General features: G+C 35.3%; 1 non-coding gene and 1 pseudogene across 1 annotated transcript; one reads left to right on the forward strand and one right to left on the reverse strand.

Annotated features, from left to right (window-relative positions):
• Positions 1–3,090: 3,090 nt before the first annotated feature.
• Positions 3,091–4,131, reverse strand: LOC114914444 (uncharacterized; annotated as a pseudogene).
• A 3,485-nt stretch (positions 4,132–7,616) lies between these two features.
• LOC114914468 (small nucleolar RNA R71) lies at positions 7,617–7,723 on the forward strand. Its single transcript, XR_003801725.1, has one exon. It is a non-coding gene; the product is annotated as a small nucleolar RNA R71 (small nucleolar RNA).
• Positions 7,724–9,422: the final 1,699 nt, after the last annotated feature.

The raw sequence follows: 9,422 nt of genomic DNA on the forward strand, positions 1-9,422 counted from the left end.
GATTAGACTCTCTTTTTTTACGTGATGATTTTTTTCAAGACTCAACACCTATACTCGTATTAACCCTAAGCTTACTTTTGTGATCTTTAGTTTTAATATAAGTTCATTAAGCTCTTTAGATATCTTTGACAAAAGTCACAATAGGATGTCCTTATTTCTAAGTAACATTGTCAAGGTTTGATGTTTTTATCAACTAACATTACACTCTCTCTTTCAATCTATCATGTAACATCTTAAACATACAATTAGTGGTCAGTTAATTACATGAATTGAATCCAAAAATATCAAATTACACCAATAAGAATATCCAATCTATTACATCAAGTGATCACAGAAAAATCAAAAACTACATCTAAGTTCTAGAGTAAAAAATCTAGCTATTCATTGACAGAAAATCACACACAATTATCATTGAATAAAATTGAAAAGTATTCATCATTAACCAATAAGAATTCAGTAAACTAAAGCATAGATGAAGAAGAAAGAAAGAACTATTGAAATGAAGAAGGCTTAAAGATCAAATCTTGACTCCCTTCCTCTCAGTTTATCGGCTCTCCCTAATCTTTTTTGTCTTCCCCTTTTCTCTATATTTATAAAGACTCAAGTCCCTACACCATCCATGTGCTCGCGGACTTATGCTTGCATCCATATTTTCCTACATATTGCCGCTTCTATATATTAACCAAACTCGAGCACATTCGGCCACACTTTACCTGTAGGCCATGCTCATTGACTTTCCACATACAGTCCTTGTTGGATGCGCGCTCTCTCAAACACCCACATACTCCCATGTGGTCTTCTTGTCAACTGCATGCCACAAGCATCCTTGAAGCACCCAACCACTTGCCACGTTCATTGTGCATTCAAAACATGTTTCTGCTTGTGTTGACCCACGTACAACTATGTCCTCCTATGCTTGCCTCACTCAAACTTTCACATTACTTTAGGTGTCCATATGCATGCTATGTCCAGCGCATTAATTCCTCATACCCAGCCTCTATGTCAAGTCCAATACCTCACCAATACATTAGTTTCTTCCATGCGCCATGTGAAACACCCCAAATGCACCTCAAATACCTATGGACATCCTCAGCCTTTAATTGCCCTCTGTATCCTACTAATAAAATTGGACATTTAATGCTTTAACAATAAATGCTCAGGTCCATGCTTTGTATGCTCCCAGACTTTTCAACATTTGTGACTAGCACCCAAGCTTCCTTATTGCCACGTCGGTGCATTAATTGCTCCTTTGATATCCATATGAACCAGCCATTCTCCACTTGCATTTATTGCTCCAATTTTCTTGCATTTACCTCCATGCCATGCGTTCATGTGCTGCTCCTCTATTCCATACATTGCACCATGCTTGAATGCCATGGATACTCATGTATGTTGGCCAGCCACAGACATCTGTTGCATAGATGCGCAAGCACATATGGACCCTTTGGTCGACGGTGAACTGTGCTCACTATTCGAGCCGCATTCTCACACTTTGAAATTCATCCAGTTATCGGCTTTAGACTTATTTTATTGCAAATATTGGGATTAAGTCTTCATGATTAAAATATCGAATTTGAATCTCTCTTGACCGAACTTGGTCCTTCTTTATTTTCCGTCTATATTTAGCCTAAGTAGACACTTTAATACCTACAAAACATAAAGAAGATTCAAAAAATAAAATTAAGTAAATACAAAATAAAATCCAAAATATTAAACAAAATAACTAGTAAATATAGAACTCAATCTAAAACCAAGTACTTATGACCATAAATTATATGCAAATTATTCCCCAATCAAATATCCAAAAATTTGAATAATTGCTTGTCCTCAAATAATAGAAAAATCACTCAAAATAAAAGACAACAATCCAAGCTAAAGTCAAGATATCACCATACTCTAAGTACCTATCATGCAAACATCAAGTCTTCAACAAATAAAGAAAAACTAAGCATACTTACATTCTTTAATTTCATTTTTGTACATAATGCTGAACCTAATCGTGCTTATCATTCAATTAACACAATTGAACCATATATCAACTTAACTTGCAATCACTCTTTCTCACCACTACAAACAAGGTAGCAAACTAGGAATTTTTTATTTTTAAATTTATTCTTTTATTTTTAAGCTATCACTTACTTTTGACATGAATATAAATATTTGTGATGAATGCACCCAGTTACTCAACAAGTCACAAACTTAAAGTACTTTGCATACTCATATTTCAAGTTGCTGTTTGACATTAGAGTAAACATTGGTGATGAATACCCCTAGTTACTAAGCAACTTAAAATATTGGAGTAGATTAATTTTATGCACAAATCACCCTATTTACTTAAACCATGTTTAGGACTAGCTCAAAGGAGATAATCACAAGAAAAGTATCACACTTATCTTTCATGCATAGTCACACAACTCACACAACTTTGCAAGTGATATGTACTTCAACGGTCATAAAAATCAAAGCATGCTTAATCATTCTTTATAAGATGTTTGCTTATCCTAAATCAAAAATTGATGCTTGACAAATAATAGAGAATTCAAGAATAATTTATTAACTCTACTAGGTCTCGATTTCAAATGCAGGTTCAATTTTTTACTCATTGTTCTACTTATTTCACACATAAATCAGGTTTGAAAGGCATTAAAAGGCATGAATTATCGAGCCCTTGTGAAATCACACAAAGCATAATCAAACATAAATAAATCACAAATCCACCACCCCCTCTCCTCAAACTTAATTTACACATTGTCCTTAATATAAAAGAAAGAAGAAAGAAAGATTGATACTCCCCTATTAAGCAAAGTCGAATGTATAGATTTTATCAAAGTGAAGAAGTACTGATTTCATACTTAATTCTCAAATCTGCACAACAAAATCAAAAGGGATCACGATCATAATTATTTAAATAATAAAAATTAAGAAATTATAACAGACAAAAGATAAGAGAAAGTTTTAGCTTGAGTTGCCTTCCAAGAAGTGCTTATTTATAGTCATTAGCTTGACTACCACACAATCTCTAACTATAGCTCGAATTTTGCAAAGGATAAGTCACTCTTTTTGGTACCACATCATCTATAATGTAAGGCTTCAAATGCTGCCCATTAACCTTGAACCAGTAGCCTCACTATAAACCTCCACAGCACCATATGGATATATCTTTGACACTATAAATGGACTAGACCATCTCAACCTCAACTTGTCTGGAAACAATTTAAGGTATTAGTTAAAGAGTAACACTTGTTGCCCAACTTCAAAGTCTCTTTTCTGAATGTGTTTGTCATGCCAACGTTTGATTTTTCTTTATAAAATCGAGCACTCTCATAAGCATCCAATCGAAACTCCTCCAACTCACTCAACTGAAGTAACATTTTCTCACCTACAGCCTTTAAATCCATGTTCAGCTCTTTGATTGCCCAATAGGCTTTATGCTCCAACTCAACTGACAAGTGACAAGACTTTTCAAAGACAAGCCTATGAGGAGACATACCTAAGGGAGTCTTGAAGGTTGTCCTATAAGCCCACAGTGCATCATCTAGTTTGTTTGCTCAATCTTTTCTTGAACTATCCATAGTCTTCTCCAAAATATGCTTTTCCACCTGTCCATTAGTTTGAGGATGATAAGCAAGTGCTATCTTGTGAGTAACCTCATACTTCTTTAATAAAGCATCAAAGGATCGATTGCAAAAGTGAGAACCTTCATCATTGATGATTGCCCTTGGAACTCCAAACCTTGAGAAAATATTCTTTTGACAAACCTCATTACCATCGAAGAATTATTGGTAGGTGTTGCAACAGCTTCAACCTATTTAGACACATAGTCTACTACCACCAAGATGTACTGATTATTAAGAAGAAAGAAAATGGGCCCATGAAGTCAACTTCCCACACGTTAAATAGCTCTATTTTCAAAATATTGTTCAAAGGCATTTCATGTTTCTTCGAAAGATTACCAATCCTCTGACATCGATCACACATGCCTACATACTGTCTGGCATCCGGATACATGATAAGCTAATAAAAATCAGATTGCCATACCTTAACAACAGTCTTGAAAGAGCTGAAATAGCTACCACACTTCAGAGAATGGCAATGATCAAGAATATTCTTTATTTTCTCCTGGGTATACATCTTCTAATCATCCTATCAGAATAGTGCTTGTATAGCAATAGCTCCTCCCAAAAGTAGTGTTTTACCTCTCACAAAATTTTTTTCTTTGATCGTAACTTAAATCAGAAGGAAAAATACCACTCACCAAATAGTTGACATAATCAGCATACCAGGAGATCGTAAAAGAAATTACCAACAACTATTCATCTGGAAAGCTTTCATTAATAAGCACCTCATCTGCCTTCGATTGCTATTCTAACCTCAATAAGTGGTCCACCACCACATTCTCCATATTTTTTTTATCTCAGATCTCAAGATCAAATTTTTGTAACAACAGCACCCACTGGATCAAACATGACTTGGCATCTTTTTTGATCAACAAGTACTTGATTGCTGAGTGATCCGTGTACACAATGACCTTAGTAGCTATAAGATAAGATCGAAACTTATCAAAAGCAAACACAATAGCAAGTAATTCTTTCTCAGTAGTTGTATAATTTGACTATGTATCATTTAAAGTTTTGCTGGCATAATAAATAACTGTAACTTTCTATTTTTTTTCTAACCGAGAATGGCATCCAATGCAAAGTATCCAAACAATTTTGTCAAAATCAAAAACAGCATCCTTGTTCAATAAATTGCAAAGGAGTTTAGAGATTTTAGAAAAATCCTTGATAAAACTGTCGGTGGAACCCTGCATGGCCAAGGAAGCTTCTAACTCTCCTAACAGTGGTAGGTGGTGGCAATTGCTTAATAAGTTTAATTTTGTCTAGTCCACCTTTAATACCCTATGATAAAATCTTATGGCCTAAGACAATGCCTTCCTGCACCATAAAATGATATTTCTCTCAATTTAAGACCAAATTGATCTCCACATAACACTGCAAAACTTGAGACAAGTTACCCAAACAGTTATCAAAAGAAGATCCAAACATAAAAAAATCACCCATGAAAATCTTCATAATTTTCTCAACAAAATCAAAAAATAAAGCCATCATACAATGTTGGAAAGTAGCAGGTACATTACACAAACCAAAAGGCATCCTACAGAATGCAAAACTACCATAAGGACATGTAAGGTGGTCTTTTCTTGATCTTCAAGAGCTATGAAAATCTAGTTATAATCTGAATAACCATTTAGAAAATAGTGGTAGTCATACCCTGCAAGTCTCTCTAATATCTGATCAAGGAAGAGTAAAGAAAAGTGATCCTTATAGGTAGCACTATTAAGTTTTCTATAGTCTATATAGATCCTCCAACCAGTTACTATCTTAGTAGAAATTAATTCATTATTTCATTATTCACAACAGTTATCCCATCTTTTTTAGATACTATCTGCATTGGGTTAATCCATGAACTATCAAAAATTGGATAGATAATACCGTATCTAACCATTTAAGAATTTCAGTCCTTACTACTTCTTTCATGTTAGGATTTAACCTTCTTTGATTTCAACAACAGCTTTATGGTTATCCTCCATTAATATTCGATGCATGCACAACGAAAGACTAATTACTCTAAGGTCTGAGATAGTCCATCCTATGGTCTGTTTTCTAGATCTCAACATACACAGTAGTTTATCAAGTTGTTCATCAAATAAAAAAATATGGACAATCATAGGTAAGATGTCATTCTCATCTAGAAGTGCATATCTGAGATGTAGGGATAGTGGTTTCAACTCCAGAACTGGTGCTTGCACATTAGAAGGGGGAGGAAGTGGCTTACCTTTATTTATCTCCTCAAACTGCATCCTTCTCAGCTTCAGCATAGAAGTGCAGCCTCCAAAGCATATGCAACCTCTGCAACCTCCAAATTCTCATCTTTAACTGTTGCTACATGCACTAAACAAATCTCAAGAGTTTCTTTAAGATCTTCAAGCCTAAAAAATATTTGGATTAGCTTGTCAAAACAATTAATTTGATAAACACTATCAGTAAAGGGAGGATACTTGATTGCCCTACTTAAATTAAACTCTACCTTCTCTTCACCAACTTTCAATGTCAACTTATCATTTTTGACATCAATTATCGCTCCAACTGTGGCTAGAAATGGTCGACCCAAAATGATAGAAATTTCTGCATCTTCCTCCATTTCCAACACAATGAAGTCTACAGGAATATAAAACTTTCTTACCTTGACCAAAATATTCTCCAAGATGCCTATAAGATACTTCACTGATATATCTGCTAGCTGCAAAGAAATGGTAGTAGGCTTAAGCTCTTTTAGTTCAAGCTTCCTAGAAACAGACAAAGACATCTGTGAGACACTAGCACCCAAATCACATAAAGCTTTATCAAAGTCAACATTACCAATAGTATAAGGAATAGAAAAACTCCCTGAATCTCTAAGCTTTGGTGGAAGCTTGTTCTGAATTATTGCATTACACTCCTCAGTCAAAGCAATGGTCTCATAATCCTTCAATTTTCTCTTGATAGACATGATCTCCTTGAGAAATTTTGCATAGGCTAGAATCTAAGCCCAAGCATCTTCAAAAGGAATATTGATATGAAGCTGCATAAATACTTACAAAAATTTCTCAAGTTGTTTATCTAACTTATTTGCTTAAGTCTCTGTGAAAAAGAAATAAGAAAATATAAGGTTTGACTGGTGGTGGTGTAGACTCAGTCTCGGTCCGATTTGGTTTTTTATCAATTTGTTCACCAAGAGCTGGCTTAGTAACTTCTTCATGCTCCACTTCATTTTCATCACCCACCACAGTCTCACCTCTTACTGACCAAGTTGCTTACCACTTCTCAATGTGACTGCTTTACAGTGTTCCTTTGGATTCACCTCGATTTTGCTAGGCAAATCACCTTGGCCACATGAATTAATGAAATTTGCTAACTGCCCCATTTGCACCTCCAGATTTCGATTGTAACTAGCCAAATGATCAATTTTAGCTTTCAGCTTTTCAAATCTGTCCGAAGTCACATTGGCTAGCTTTTCAATAGTCATTTTCCAAGATTGCTTGCTTCGGGGTATTGTACAACTCTGTGGGGTCTTGGTTGAAAATCAAAAAAATTAAGAGGTCTGGAACTGCTACTTTGATTATCTTGATCTCTCTAAGAGAAGTTGGGATGATTCCTCCATCCTGGATTATAAGTGTTGGAATAAAGATTGCTTTGCTGCCTGTTGAAGTTAGAAACAAACTGAGCTTGTTTCACCTACTGATGATCAAAACTCATGTGAGCTCCTCCATACCAATCACAACTCAAAATAGGGTTAGAAACAATATTAGCAATACTAAGCTTATCAAATATTTTTATAAGAGAATCAACCTTGGTATTCAACATATTGATGCCATCCACATCATACATACCTGGTGCTCTTTAGGCGTACCTCTCTCATTTGACCATTGATAGTTATTGGAAGCCATCTCTTCCAACAACTCATAAGCTTCTTCAGTTGACTTACCCATCAAGGCACCTCTTGCAGCTGCATCTATAGTAATCTTGACTGAATGTGTCAAACCATTATAAAAAGTTTGCATAATCAACCAATCAGGAAGACCATGATATAGACACTTCCTTTACAAATCTTTATACTTTTCTCAAGCTTCATACAAAGATTCACCATCCAACTGAATAAAACTAGTAATATCATTTTTGAGTTTTATGGTCATACCTGGTGGAAAATACTTACTCAGGAAAGCTTGTGACAAAGCATTCCATGTTGTGAAAGAATTTGGAGACTTGGAATTCAACCAAGCCTTGGCTTTATCCTTCAAGAAAAAAGGAAACAACCTTAGCCGAATAGCATTTGTTGGATGTATGCCCTAGAAGTCAATCTTGACTGACATATTTCATATCTCTAAGATATGATTTTATATTTATTGGGTAGTTATATTATCATTTATATCATGTATCCATGAATCATCCAAAGTATTAACAAGATGATGATACATATTCTCAAAGAGTTGAGAATTTGAGGCATATATCATTGATGGTTGATTTTTAAATTGCTCTTGATCATAGGATCATCATGGAGATGGTGATTGATCCGGATAAACCAGTGCACGGATCGCTTCTTTCAAAACAGATGGATCTCGAGTCTGTAGTGTAGAGACACTGAAGCGAGAGTGCAGGTGGTTGTTTGAGAATAACTAGTACTAAGCGTGACCAACACGAAAAGTCACATGGATGTCTGCTCACTCGTTAGTGACTTTCTCGATGCTGCAGTTGTATGACTGATTCTTTGATCTGAGATGATACTACTTCGCATAGTGAGGCTACTGAAGTTTGACTGACACATCAACATAGATCTCAAGGAGCCCTTGTAGTGGATGTTGGCGACAGTTGATCCACTGTAGGAGTGAAGTGTGCATCAAAATGGGATCTATCAACCCTAACAGAAGAGAGTAGTCCTATAAAATTTAAGAGGCTGAGTCCTTAAGTCTATGGCCATAGCAGTATGATTAATAGAAAAGAGTTTTCATAAAATTACATATGGACTTAAGCTGATTGAATCTATCATATGACCGATGTTGAGGTTGACGATTTATCTATGACCTATATCTAGTCAGAACTCACGATAAAGGAACTGAATCATACGTTAACTACATCTAAAAGTTCATTTCAGTTCTACTGGATTGCCACTATATGCGTTACGTGTCACTAGTAGATTGTGAGAGCTCACTAGGGTTATTCTGGATCGACAATCCTTGTTGAGTCAGAGTAGAATTATTCTGACTCATTGAAAAGAGTTTCAATGATACGATGATAGAGATCATTGTACATCTCACTACCAGACAGAATGAAACCTATGAGGTCACACAACAAAGGGATTAGGTCTGGAATAAGTAATTGAGCTTATGAAGTGTCAATTGAATTTAAAGAAACTCATTGGGTTTATAGTAACCTTGCTAGCACATGGTTGGATCGAACTCCTCTTTCTGTTGAGATTACTTATTTGATAAATTAATTCTAACTTAATTACCTACTAATAACCTACATGAATAAAATTCATGAGACTTCAATTATTGGGTGTCTAAAGTTATGGATCGCATAAATTAAGGGTGCAAGTCCCTTATGAATCTCCTTGATAGTTATTATAGGGCGCCACCTTGATTTGATCAATTTGGACGTGTCCATTGATTAGAGGACTTTTTGTTTTCATATAGGACATCTTTTGGGTGTTTTGGGTGTCTAATTATGAGTGCAAGGGCTTCAATTATTGACGCCTAATGGACTTCCTAATATAAGTTGGATAACTTAAGTTAATAGAATCCTAATGCAAGTAGGACTTGTATTATGAGATTGAATAGGATTCAATCTTTATGCCTATTTAAAGGACCTTACCTAAGGTCCCTAGAG

Source organism: Elaeis guineensis, chromosome 8, assembly GCF_000442705.2.
Source record: "Elaeis guineensis isolate ETL-2024a chromosome 8, EG11, whole genome shotgun sequence".
Classification (NCBI taxonomy): domain Eukaryota; kingdom Viridiplantae; phylum Streptophyta; class Magnoliopsida; order Arecales; family Arecaceae; genus Elaeis; species Elaeis guineensis.